At 52.0% G+C, this 13,859-nt stretch overlaps 1 protein-coding gene across 3 annotated transcripts in view; it reads left to right on the top strand.

Moving 5' to 3' along the window:
- SLC37A1 (solute carrier family 37 member 1) overlaps positions 1 to 13,859 on the top strand; it is an 81,930-nt gene that overhangs the window by 1,893 nt on the left and 66,178 nt on the right. The window contains exons 1-2 of one of the 3 annotated variants that reach the window (XM_047846899.1): positions 2,686 to 2,746; positions 6,326 to 6,387. The gene's annotated coding sequence lies outside the window, so the exon portion shown is untranslated. Of the gene's footprint in view, positions 1 to 2,685; positions 2,747 to 2,778; positions 2,797 to 6,325; positions 6,388 to 13,859 lie in introns of those variants that run through there. The other 2 variants (XM_047846905.1, XM_047846904.1) reach the window with 2 other exon arrangements.

The following is a 13,859-nucleotide window of genomic DNA, read 5'->3' as shown; positions in this document are numbered from 1 at the left end:
CAACTCCCAAGTATATAACCAGTCTCTTCTCAGGGTCTGGGGCAGCTCTTCCTTTCTGGGTCCTGTCTTAACAAAATCACCTTTTTGCACCAAAGACGTCTTCAAGAATTCTTTCTTGGCCGTCAGCTCTGGACCCCACCATCACTCCCAAACCTCATCAGTGGGACATCCCTAAATGATTGGTTATCAGTGCAAATTGGACTCCCTCTGGTTGGTCCTAAGCTGGAAGTAGGGAAAATGGTCAGGAACTGCTCAGTTATTAATCAAGTCCTGGCCAATTGTTACAGAAGTTATGGTTTGCTCCTAGACCAATTGGTAGAGACAGAGGACTGACTGCCGACAAGCCTGACTTACAGCACACTGGCTTTTTGGGCTGGTTTCTATAAATAATGGGTTGGTTTCCTGGGTTGTAGCTTGTGCATCAGAGTTCTATTTTTCTATACGACTTGGCCATCATACATTTGTATATCTGATTTCTAATGTGTTTTTGCAAGTTATACAAATAACTGTGTCATCTTAAATCTAAATACTGTTGCTTTTTGAGATTTAGTACCTTCAGCAATAACAATAACCCAATAGTTTTATTTCTTTAAACCCATTTAAGGACTCAAAAAAAAATTGACCTAAATGGGGAGAGGGGGGGAGACCGGTCCTAAAGTCATCATTGTCCAGTGGAAACATTACTCATCTAGAGCCAGAATGCCCAAGTTCCAATTCTGGGTCCCCATGGCTTTGGTGACCTCAAGCAGTTCAGCTGCCCTCTGAGGCTCGGATTCCTATTTTGTAAACTGAGGAGAATATGCCCTTCTAATCTCAAAGAGCCGCCACGGGGACCAAAGATAATATTTTATGAATGTATTGTCATTTATTGTGACAGCTACATCATGTTAACCACAAAAATATTACCAAGAAATCACACATCCTTCATAGAAAGTTCCCCACACACCCACCCCAAGGTGTGTTGTTTGTTGTTGCTGTCAGAGTAGGGGAGGAGTGGCTGAGGAAACAGAGTTTGATCCTGCCCGACAGCCTCGTGGATGCCACATCCAAGAAGGGAAACATCCACAGATCTCCCAGGTCACACACACTTTGCCGGCCTTTCCCTCAGAAACAGTGACAGAATGGAAGATGGCGATCTTAACCAAATCTCAGGCCCAAACACATCATTTACTGAACAAAGAAACAATTTACAAGCTGATTAACACACAAGACCCTACAATTAACATTATTTGTTAGTTGCAAAGAAAAAAAGTTGTAAAAAAAAGTCAGGTGTTTGGGATAAAGATGATTAAGATCTACTTTATGCTTGACGATTGCCACACTGACTACAATTGTGTCTTTTTATAATAAAACGTCAAAAATATTTTAATGTTAGAAATCTGTGATGATAATAGTAACGGAAATAAATTTTTGCTTTTATGCATGTGAAACTGTCGGAAACTCAACTTTCAGATTTGCTCTAACAATGACAGTAACTACGGTTTGCTAAGTTCCAACTTGTGCTGGCAGTGTTCTGTTGTTGTTTTTAATTTTGTTTAATGTTTATTTATTTTTGAGGGGGGGAAGGGCAGAGAGGGGGAGACACAGAATGCGAAGCAGGCTGCAGGTTCCGAGCTGTCGGCACAGAGCCCGATGTGGGCCTCAGACTCACGAACCACGAGATCGTGACACCAGCTAAGTCAGACACAACCCGCTGAGCCACCCAGGCGCCCCTGGGCTGGTGGTGTTTTAAGAGTTTTATATGAATTATCTTATTAAACCCGTGCTGCCATTCCCCCACCATACAGTTAAGGAAAGGAAGCCACAGAGAGGTAAAGTCGTTGCTTGTGATCATAGAGCCAGCGGGATTCAAAGCTCATACCCCTACTGCCTCCCAGATCTCTGATTTAAAGGAGTAACTATGGTTTTTGAGGAGTGGCCTTAACCATCTACCAAGCAGAGAACCACTGGCTCAATACGCTTTAGATTGGAAAAAGACAGCAAGTGGCATAAACAAATCCTGTTCTGGATCACATCGTTAGTAAGCAGCTGGGTGTCTGGCCATAGCACTGGCGAACCCTAAAATTTACAACTTATGTCCCACGCACAGGAGTCAGAGTTCCCCCTCCCCCCATCTTTCCATCTACAGTAATTTCACTACACGGCAGGTTTAGCAAGTGTCCAAATAAAGCAATACCGGGTGACAGCAGGGCCGCCTCCCCAGCCTCCCACAGCAACACGGGACCTGATCCAAACTCCTCCTTCCAGAAGCGTTCCCTGGCTCCGATCAGGCTCTCTCCCTCGCAGGAGACCTGGGGAGTCCCGGGAAGACTTCATCAGGCCAAGCCGGTTCCTGGCAGCTTGACCCCTAACTCCCAGGTGACCCCGAAGTGCCCGGTGATCACAAGAGCAGCGCCCTCAAACTCCGAAGGCCTTCAAAATGCTCGCTTAACTCATCCTTTGCCTTTCTTTGGGGGGAACGAGGGGCAAAAAGGTGAGGCCATCACCAGGAGGGGAAAAAAGAAAGAAATCCTCCTCTACTCCTTTAAAACCTTTTCAGGGAGGCCCTTCCCGTAATTCCCCCGCAAGGGTCTCCCGTCGCGCCCCAGCCGGCCCTCCCCGCCACCCGCCACCAGGCGTTTCCCATCATCCCCCAGGGAGCTCTTCCCAGCATCCCCCACGAGGGATTTCCCATCCACCCCCGCGGCGAGCTTGCGCAGAGGCGGCGCTCCGTGAAGACGGGCGGGCGCGGCCGGCGGGGCCTCGGGTGAGTGCGGACGGGGCGCGCCCACGGGTCCGCCCAGATCCCTTTCTCGGGTAGGAAATCCTCTTCTGCCCCTTCCCCCCGTGTGGGTGACGGAGGCCACCTCTCTACCCACCTGCCCTCCTCCAAAACAAAGAACGAGAGCACAGGGGCCCGACTGGAGCGGGTGCCCCGCGCCCCTCTCGTGGGGGTGCTCCCGAGCGGGGGGAGAGGGCTCTTGGAAGCCCTCCTGGGGGTCTGTTACCCAACCGTGCACACCTTTCTGACCCACTTCCGAGCGGAGGGCTGGAGGCCTGGCGGTTGCCATGGCAACTGGGGGAGTCCCCGAGCCGTCCCTTCTGAGCTCTTCAGGACCCTGCATGGGAAGCCCTAAGAACTGAGGACGGTGGGAGGCATGCCGGCAGGCCTGTTTTGTTGTGTTGCCTTTGCGGCAGCCGCTCAGAGAATAAGCAACAAAATGAACTCAGACCCATCTCAATTATGGAAACGTCAGGCTGTGTATTAAAATTGCTTATGTTCTTGGAAACGTATGCATGTGTTACGGGTATACCCACATATGACCATACATGTACAGATATAGGTACGTAGATACAGATATGTGGGTATAGGGATGTAGATGTATAGCTATTTTAAAAACGGGAGTTGCGGGGGGCGCCTGGGTGGCTCAGTCGGTTAAGCCTCTGACTTGCTCAGGTCATGACCTTGTGGTTTGTGTGTTCAAGTCCCGCATCCCACCCAGAGCCTGGATCCCACTTTGGATTCTGTGTCTCCCTCTCTGTCTGTTCCTCCCCCACTCGCATTCTGCCTCGTTGTCTCTCAAAAATAAAGAATAAAAAAACATTTTAAAATAGGAATTGCAACTTTTTTTTTTTTTTTTTTAGAAGGAGGGGGAAGGGCAGAGAGAGAGAGGAAGAGACAGAATCCCAAGCAGGTTCCACGCTGTCAGTGTGGAGCCTGACACAGGGGTCGATCTCACAAGCTGTGAGATCATGACCTGACCCAAAGTCAAGAGTCAGTTGCTCAACCAACTGAGCCACCCTGGCGCCCTTAGATAGATACTTTATATGGATTTTTTTAAGTTTATTTATTTTGAAAGAGAGAGAGAGAGAGTGTGTGTGGAGGAGGGGCAGAAGGAGAGAGGGAATCCCAAGCAGGCTCTGCACTGTCAGTGTGGAGCCTGACACAGGGGTTGATCTCACAAACTGTGAAATCATGACCTCAGCCAAAGTCAAGAGTCATTTAACCAATTAAGCTATCCAGCCCCCCTCCAACAGATAGATATTTTAAAAACAGGAATTGCAACTTCTTATTTTAAAAAATAAAAGATTTTAGGGGCGCCTGGGTAGCTCAGTTGGTTAAGCCTCGGATTTTGGCTCAGGTCATTATCTCACAGTTCGTAGGTTCAAACCCCGCGTCAGGCTCTGCTGACAGCTCAGAGCCTGGAGCTTGTTTAGGATTCTGTATCTCCCTCTCTCTCTGCCCCTCGCCTGCTGGCGCTCTCTGTCTCTTTCTCTCTGTCTCAAAAATAAATAAACATTAAAAACAATAAAAATAAAAGACTTTTAATGACATTTAGTGGATAGGAGTCAGATGCAGGGTTGGAACCCTAGCTCTGTTTACTTCTTTCTGGTCAGTTTGTCCATGTTTAAAATGGAGATCTAGCTAACTGCCCTCTTAGGGCCGTTGCCATGTCTGAATAAAATGTTTCTAATGAGCTCAGCCCAGTGGGGAGTGCTTAGTAAATGCAAGCTATTATTAATAAGTATTCTGTGTTAACTGTGTAGTAAGCTAAGCACCTTCTATGGGTAGGTCTTTGGTGAACTTTTGACTCCAGTTTATCTTAATTATCTTCAATTGTCATTTCTTGCTAAAGAGGGATCAAACCGCCAAGGTGTCAGCCAGGTAATTGTGAGGATCAGGGTTAGGCTATGATGAAGAGATTTCACTGAATGCTCGTATTCATTAGTGCTAATACACCTGAGGGCAGGAAGAGACTGCAGTTTCTGGAAATATATAGACATGTAGCTTCTCTTTTTAACATTTATTTCTTTGTTTTGAGAGAGAGAGAGAGAGAGAGAGAGCGCGTGAGCAGGAGAGGGGCGGGGGGGTGGGGGGAGACAGAATCCCAAGCAGGCTCTGTGCTATCAGCGCAGAGCCCAAGGTGGGGCTCCACTTCACGAGCCATGAGATCATGACCTGAACCGGAAACTGAGAATCAGACACCTAACTGTGAGCCGCCCAGGCTGCCCTTGACTTGTGGATTCTTAAGCGCAAGTGGCTCTTGGAACAGTTTGAAGTCACGCCTCTCTCATGCAGACGGCAGTCAGCAAAGAAGAAACAGACAGACACACCTGCCTGAGTTATGTGCTTTAAGGAGGGATGTTGAGACTCGTGTCATCAAGAGACAAAAACGAATTCCTGACCACCCAGGAAGCGAAACCATTCAGTAATGTGCATGGGGGGGCGGGGGCAGGGAGGTTAGTGGAGTCAGCCCGGGTGGAGGCGAGGTGTCTGGAAATTGTGCAGACTGGCCTTGTCTGCTGGACAGCACCTCAGGGGAAGAGGTGCGGCTCCTCTGTGCTCTGGTCTCACCACCCAGCACACAGTAAGGGTTCAGTCAACACAAGCTGATCAAACTGAATGTTAGGTATCATTTTGCAACAGCACTGGAAGTTACGCAACACTTGGAAAAGAGAAAGAAAAGGAAAGTACATCCGGTTTTTATTCTTTTTTTCTTCTGCTTTATGAGCTGGGTTTTTTACCGCTCTTAAATCAGGTTTGATTTCCCAGGGGCCCTCTCAATACATTAGTTAAGTAATTGTAGCAGTGTGTGTGTGTGTGCGCGGGGCCCCGGGTTGGGTATTAGGGGGCTCTGAGGAAAGGAGGAAAATGTGCAGACCATTTAGGACAAATTCAACATTAATCCATGCTATGAAAAAAAAATTACCAAAACTCTGATGCTTCGTGGCTTCATCTTGGACCCCTATTCTAAAAAAGATGTCACTCCTGTGTCCTAGTGGATATGTAAGATTGGTCCTACTCTGCCGTCACAGATGACGTTGGTGTGGCCAGTGATGGTGGAGGGAGATCTCAAGGGACAAGGGGCTGCACCCTGCAGGACTTAAGGATGCATCAGGCTCTCTGAGCAAGGTGCAGGGAGGAGCCTGCGAGCTGAGTGACTTCTGCCACAACGAGGCTTGTCCTGCCCAACTTGCAGAAAGGTCATGAGAACCAAAGATAATGAGGATGAGATGCTCTGGAAACGCCCCGTGCTGTAGAAATGGAACGTGTATATTTCGCTCGGGCTTTTAAATCGCTGACCACATACTCTTCGCTCTGTCCGGAAGAATCCGGAAGAATAATATGTTCCCACATGCTAGCGATGTAGCAAAGTGATGCAGTGGTCACCCTGAACCCACTCCCCCAAATGAAGAAATGTATCCGGGTGAATATCTGCGTGCATAGGTCTCTGTCCACACCTCAAATCCACCTGTGTGGGATTTGGTTGTGTGCGGGTTGAGGGTTCACCGACCAGAGGGAGGAACGTGGAGACTAAATGCGCACTACCGTGTTGCCTCCTAGAATGGCCGGCCCCGCCCCGCTCTCCAGCCCGGCGACTGCTGCCCGCGGAACCTGTGCCTACTGTAAGTCATTTCTCTCCTTTGCTAATTTGATGGGCAAAAGGGCATCTCATGGTGCTTTTACTTTGTATTTCCCGGAGTGTTCGTGAGGACAAGCACTTTTCCGCCAAAGGCTTATTCTTCACCGACATGAGCTACTGTTAATTTTTTAGATCATTTTTCTCCAGGACGCCCTCCTAGTCAGTGTATGCTGTTCTCTCTTTCTGAAACGCGATTCCCGATTCTCATGTTTCTCTTCACCTTGAATACCCTACCCAGACGCAACCTGCTGGGGGGCTGCTTTCCTACCTGCTTTGAGCCCCTGGGTCCCCCTCCCTTCTGTTGCGTTCCTGCCACAATCGTGACTGGTGCCTTCAGGTCTGCCTCCCTAAGTGCTCCCAGGGCCTTGACCCCCATAGTCTAGCACAGAGCCTGACACAAGGTCAAGGCTCAAATTATTAAAAATTACTAAGTGTTTTTTGCAAAGTGGGTAAAATGCAGTGAAGTATAAAGAAGAAAGGAAAGACTACCAGGAACCTTGCCTCCCAGGTCCGGCCGTTCCTGGCATTTTGGCGTGAATCCTTCCAGGCTTTTTAAATGCACAGATATTTGTACTTGATGGGAATGCTTTCATTTCTCACTTGCCATTACCATGTACCTTCTATGGCACACGTGTCCGAGCTTCTTCAGAAGTGTTTTAAATTTTTTTTTTAATGTTTATTTTTTACTTTTGAGAGAGACAGAGACAGAATGCAAGTGGGTTGGGGCAGAGAGAGAGAGGGAGACACAGAATCCGAAGCAGGCTCCAGGCTCTGAGCTGTCAGCACAGAGCCCGACGCGGGACTCAAACTCATGAGCTGTGAGATCGTGACCTGAGCCGAAGTCGGACACTCAACCGACTGAGCCACCCAGGCACCCCACTTCAGAAGTGTTTTAAATGACCAATGTTTTGCCTTGAGGATATGTCAAAATTATCTTCATTCGATCAAGGTTTGATAAAAGAATGAGTGGAAATGTTTAATACACGTTTGAAGGAGGTACGGAGCGTTCCTTAAGGAGATTATACTCCTTTACGTTTTTAAGGAAATACCTTTTCAGCTGTCTTTTCTGGGCACCCCCTTCAATCCCTACTCTGGAGCGACCATCAAAAGTGCTTCCTCGGCTCTGGGTGCGAGCCTCGCCTCTGCTTCGGGCCCCGGTATACCTGCGTGTAACTATGTCTGTCTCTCCCTCCCGGGCCTGGTCTTTAATGATCCAGCTGCTAGGAGAAGCCTCTAAAAGGCTGGGGGCCAAGCACAGTACGTAGTCAGGAGAGCTGCGGGATCGTTTCCCTCCCCCTCCACAAAGAGGAGAGCCACAGAGGGTTGAAACACCACGTGAGCACTACAACTTGGCACTGAGACCCTGGCTGGGACCCCCTGTGGGCCACGCCGGGGGTCCTGGTCGCCACCCGCGCCACTGCCGCCGTTCCTGGCACAAGGGGCAGGTTCTCGGTGCGGGGACCCTAGAAGTTTCCCCACCGAAACGGGATGGAAATGTAAAATCCCACGTCTGTTAAGCAAGGTCAGTTGGGCGAAGACGACTTCATCTCACCAGTGCGCTCCTTTGATTGGCTCCGTAGAATGTTCAGAATCCTGTTTGATTCACAAAAGTTGGGATATCAACAAAGTGCATGATTGTTTTTTCTGAAACACTTTTAAAATTTTTTTAAGTTAAAACTAGAAAATGTGTAACCTGTTTAAGGATCTTTGGGGGGATTTGGGGGTTTCGTGGCTGGAGGTTCTCTGTTGTTTCATGCCAGCTAGATGGTGAGCGCCCTGTCCTTTCCCTCTGTGTAACAGGGACAGTGTCTTGCACAGAGAAGTGCTCAGTGACCCTGCCTTAGAGGAGGAAACACTGAAGTATAAGCACGTTCAGGAACATTCCACAGTGGCACATCCAGTAAGTGCTGATCGGCTCAGCAGCGATCGCGAGGAGCATGCTTGCGGGAGGAAGGTGGGCGCGGGCAGCCAGGCCACTCTTTGGTACCCGGCCACTGACGTGGCACACTGCACGTCCCCTCACAGATGCGCCCGTGTCTGCCAGCAGGGGGATGGCTGTGAAGGAACACATAGGCGCCCTGTAGCACATTTGGCTTTAAAACCTCTATTAGCTCTATGCCCCCGAGCCGAACCTTAACACGACTTACATTAAAGATCGGGGGCAGGAAATCAAATTCCATTTTTATTTTATTTTAATTTAAACATTTTTTAGGATTCTTTATTTATTTCAAGAGAGACAGAGACGGTGTGATTAGGGAGGGGCAGAGAGCGAATCCCAAGCAGGCTCCGTACCGTCAGCGCAGAGCCCAACGTGGGGCTCAGACTTACGAAACCGTGAGATCTTGACCTGAGCTGAAACCAAGAGTCGGACGCTTAACCGACCGAGCCACCCAGGTGCCCTGAACTCCATTTTTAGAAGAAACTGGCAAACCCACAAAATAAGCTGCGGAGAGGGACTTTGTAGTTCCCTCTTACCCAGCGCCCAGTGTGTGTCCAGGAACTGTTACGCACTCATGCCGATGAGCTGTGTTTGCCAGTATTTGAGCCACTGCACGCTTGTGACCAGTCAGCGTCAAGGGGTCAGCCAGGGCCCCCTGTGTGCCAGGCTTGACTCTAGGTGCTAAGGATTCACGGTGGACAAACAGGTAAAAAAAACCTCTAGCCAGGCGCCATCCTAACACGTGACCTCCTTCGCCCTCACGTCAGCCCCAGGGAACCATGGGTGAGAGCTGGCGCTCGGGAGGGTAGGGTGATGTTCCCAGGGTGCCCCTCCAGTGAGGACGGGCCACCGCCGTCCACTCTGTTCGTTAGCAACAACGCGGATAATTGAGCGGAGATCACCTCGCTCACCGCCGAGCGCCCCAGAGCTGCCAGAATTCTGAGTTTTTGATGAGTGGAGATAAAATGAAGCTTCTCTTCTCCGGGTTAAGTGAGCCCCGCTGATTTTACCTCTCTAATAATGCTTAATGCTTGGATGCTTTCTAAGCCTGAGGCATTTCCTCAAGCTCTGAAGCCCAGAATCGCCAGAGCTGTCTCCAGGGAGGCCTTCTCTGGGAATGTCTGCCTCTGCTCCTTCCCTGGAGCGTCCTGGCCTCGCCTCCCGGTTCCAGGTCCGCAGACACCAAGCTCTCTCGGACTGGAGGTCCTTGTTTTAAGCCTTACTTCTCGTCGCAACCCCAGCCCCCGAGCACAGGACTTATCTTACACACAGTAGGGTCTCATTCTCCCGTTCTTGGTCATGAAGGACCGAACCTCCCAGTAGGTGGAGTGCCTCCTCCCTGCAAATTGGGGGGGTGACAAAGGCTGACCCCTCAGGTTGGATCTGCCCACCCTCGTCCTCCCTCGGGGTCACTCGGGTCACAGACACGCTCACCGCTTCACGCGCACAGATTGGCACCGATAGAAATTCGTGATGTCCTTATTTTCTGTCTCTCGACACCTGCTGCCCTCCCCCAGCGTTTGCTGCCCTCCCGCTAAATCCTCTGGATTGTCCCCAAACACCAGAGGCCACCTCCTCCCTCTTCACCTTCAGCCCCCGACTTCACCTTCTGCAAGAAGGGAGAGCAGATAACTCTCACCTCCCGCCTTCCCGCCCACAAAATGATCTCTGTCCCCATCCCGAGGCTCATTCTTCCGCGCGTGTTTTGGATTCCTGTCTTTGTGCCCCTGGAGGGCCCTGTGTCCTTTAAGCTGACAGCCCCTTGTCCTGTGCGCATCGACTCCCGCTCCCTCTGGTGGCTTCTGTAGGACGGGTGTCTCCTGAGAGAAGTGGCTGGTTCCGGGTCCGGGGCAGACGTGTGAGGTGAGCCCAGACGTGTTGTCACACTAGAAAGCAAGGACGCTATCAGGGGACCAGGTCGTGGCGGAAGGAGTCGGGAGCCAACGAGAAGAGGCCGGAATGGGTGAATGAGGGGGGCGAGGGCAGCGGGTCAGAGCACAGCCAGGCGCCGGCCACCGGTGCGCGTAACAAAAGGGCAAAACGAAGTGGGAAGAAACTGTTTGGTGACGTGGGGAAGAATGCTAGAAGACCTACACCTTATTTTGCAAACTGGCCACTAAGGAGTTCCGCATTTATTCCTCCTTGCCTGTGTGCACCGCGCCTCAGAGCTAAATAATTGGTGAGGGGAGGCCCGTCCTTGTGGACGCGTGCTGCCCACAGGAAGACGTCATGGGATGAGGACCTCACAGTTTCACTGCTCCTGTGATTCTCACCCGCGGTGAGTAACCGGCTCGGGCCGGGGACGTCTGCTGTCGCGCTTGCTGTGCTCCTCACTGCCCGAATCTGCCCCCGCCTCGAGGCCTCGCCACCCAGCTCAGGAAGGGCAGGGAGCAAAAACAACACGTTGGACCACATCGCGAAGACGGAATCTGCACCGCACGGTGTGGGAGGCTGCGGGACAGACGGCCCGGACTCTGCGACCAGAGCGCGGGGGCAGAGACAGGTGCAGGGCAAACCTCCAGATGGGGAGACCTGGGGGACACATCAGGACAAGGCGCGTGTGGACTGTTTGGAACCCCATTTAAAAACAGACACGGTAGCGGGGTGCCTGCCGGGGTGGCTCAGTCAGTTAAGCGTTGACTCTGGATTTAGGCTCAGGTCATGATATCACGGTTCCTGGGTTCAAGCCCCGCGTTGGACTGCACTGGCAGCATGGAGCCTGCTTGGGATTCTCCCTCTGCCTCTCTCTGCTCCTCCCTTTCTCTCTCCCTCTCTCTCTCTGTCTCCCTCAAATGGACACACTTTAAAAACAAATACAATAGTGAGAACGTAGGGAGTCAGGGAGGAGAGAGCACAGGCTGAGTATTTGATGCTATTATGGGGATTATTCTTGTTTGGGGAGTCACGACGATGGGGTTGTGGTGGTGTTTAAAACCCTATGTTTTAGAGATACATCCTGAAAATTTGCCGATGAAATACGGCCGTGTCTGGGATTTGCGGCAGAATGGTCCTGGGACGGGAAGGGGGTCGACAGAAGGAGGAGGCGCGGTCGGCCGCGTGTTGGCAGTGGATGAAGTGCGTGATGGGCCCACGGGCTTCACTCTCATGTCCTGTCCCCTTCCACCTGTGCTTGGAAACGTCCAGATGCCTCAAACGTGCCCTTCCTCCTCCCCGGGTCCTCCTCCAGCTTTGGGTCCTTCTCTCTCCTCCCAGGCTCAGCGAACCCTCCTGAAATGGTCTGTCTGCTTTACGTGGCCTCTGCTTCCTGCTTCCTGCTCCCACTCAGTCCCCTACGAAGGTCTGCCCGCCCCCCTGGAAGCTTCAGTCCCCGCCTTCTGGGCCAAGCCTGTAAACCCTGACTCCTGTGCTGCATCTGGCCCTCTCCCTCCCCTTCTGGAAACTGCCTTCCTCGGGCCCTTGGACGTCACCGCCTGCCGGCCTCTCCCACCACTGTGTCCGCGGCTTCCAGCTTCTCCTCTCTGTCCGGCCCCTAAATGTTGGCCCCCCTGGGTTCCGTCTTAGCCTCCTGCCTGGGCGAGCTTCTCCCCTGCTGTGCATTGCTGTCCACACCCAGCCGCCCCCACCAGCCTAGGATTCTTCCAGAGACTCTAAAACCACACATCCAGCCCCGGTCAGCATCTGCACTGACGGGTCCCCTGGGCCAAATGCTCAACAAGTACAAATATGTTCCTCTCCCGCCTGCCCCCCAAGTCTGTGTCCCGCATCCATGTCTCCCTAGTGACTCCGCCACTCACTTAGCTGCCCAAGTCAGGCATGTGGGGGCCAGCCCTGGCTCCTATCTCTCCGTTGCCTCCTTCCTCTGGTCTCGTAGATCTTTCTCCAACCCGTGCTCCCCAGCAGCCATATCTCGGGCCCAGACAGCCACAGGAGCGGCTCTCTTGCACCCTGTATGCCCCCTGTTATCACGTGTAACAGTGCTGTGATCGCTGGTTATCTGTGTGACATGTTCCCTAGCCGGGTGCTCTCTGAGCATCACGTCTGTCTCTGCCTCCCAGAGCCGTGCTGTGGCAGTGGGGCCCCGTCGCCTCTGCCTGCCTCTTGGCTTGGGTCAGTGGGAGAGTAGGACTTGAGAGAGAGGACTGCTCACTCCCTGCTCGGTCCCTGCCAGGCCACCGCCAGACAGCAGTCACCCCCGCTCCCAAGCCCCAGCCCCCTCCTGCCGAGCACCTCTGGCCACAGCCTCAGCTCCGCCTGCCGTGCCAGCAGCTTCCTGATGTTGCTAGCCTAAGGATGCATTCCCCCATTAGTTTCCCTACACCCTGTGCCCTGCTCGAACTTACGGAACGCCCCCCGTACCAGGCTCTGCCCCTGCCGCACACATCCTTGTCCTTCCTGGAGCCTCAGAACGTGACCTGACGTGGAAATGAGGCTGCAGATGTAAATAGTTAAGATGAGGTCATGTTGGAGCGGGGTGCACCCGAAATCCAACGACCTGGTGTCCTCATAAGAGGGGAGACATGGAGACGCAGTGCGACGACCGGTAGCTTGGAGCCTGGCGTCCGCAAGCTGAGAAACCCCGAGGATTGCCGGCAACCCCGGAAGCTAAGAGAAAGGCCCGAAGCAGATTCTTCCCTGGAGGCTTCAGAGGGAGCACAGCCTTGATCTTAGACTTCCGGCCTCCAGAGCTGGGAGACCATAAACTTCGGCCGTTCGAAGCTACCCAGTTTGAGGTACTTGGTCACGGCGGCCCTAAGAAATGCCCCTTCCTCACGCTCACGTCGATTTGCTTTGGAGTGCACCCGGCCTTTTGCTCTATGAACTTTTCAGAGTCAAGGCCCCTTGCTGACTTGGAGGCCTCAGTGCCTGGCACAGGGCTGGCCGCTCTAGGCAAGCAGTAAGCATCTGTTGGATAAGAAAGAGCTTGCCCCTCGTTTGGTCTGTGGCTCTTTCACCGAGATAGCATCAAAACATGGACAGCAAGCATGGAAGTTTGGGGTTAAAGCAGAGGCCACCCCCCGCCCCCCCCCCCCACCAGGCGAGGTGTGTTCAGCTGACCAGCCCCAAGTCTGGCCGCCCTGGGTTTGTCCGTGTGGAGCCCTGGCCCTCGGCTGTGTCAGTGGCCCCCCGAGGGCACACCGCCTGTGGCCTGGCGCGCCTGGTCACGATTTGGAAATGCTGGATATGAGAAGTTCAACTGGATTGGAATTCTTTCTGTTCTTCTAAGAAATTTCCACATGACGTGTCAATGAAAGAGAAGGAAGAGCTGTTAGATTCTTTACAATTTCAACTGTTGTAAGATCTGTGATGGCAACAAATGGTTTTAAAATTATCTGGTCGCACAAAGAAAGCGTCTCAGTGGTGACGTGCGAGCTGCGCCCTCCGTCCAGAACCTGCGTGCGGCGTCTTCACCGTCAAGCCTGGTGCGTTCTCATCGTGAAGCAATCACAGGTTTTCATTCCAAAGTGTGACCTGTTTGTTTTATTTGGGGAGTTTGACACAAATTGATTATCTCCCCTAATACATTTTTAGGTGTTTCTTATGATCGCATACCCGAT

This window comes from Prionailurus viverrinus, unplaced genomic scaffold (genome assembly GCF_022837055.1).
Source record: "Prionailurus viverrinus isolate Anna unplaced genomic scaffold, UM_Priviv_1.0 scaffold_42, whole genome shotgun sequence".
NCBI lineage: Eukaryota > Metazoa > Chordata > Mammalia > Carnivora > Felidae > Prionailurus > Prionailurus viverrinus.
This window is presented reverse-complemented; position numbering and strand designations above follow the sequence as displayed.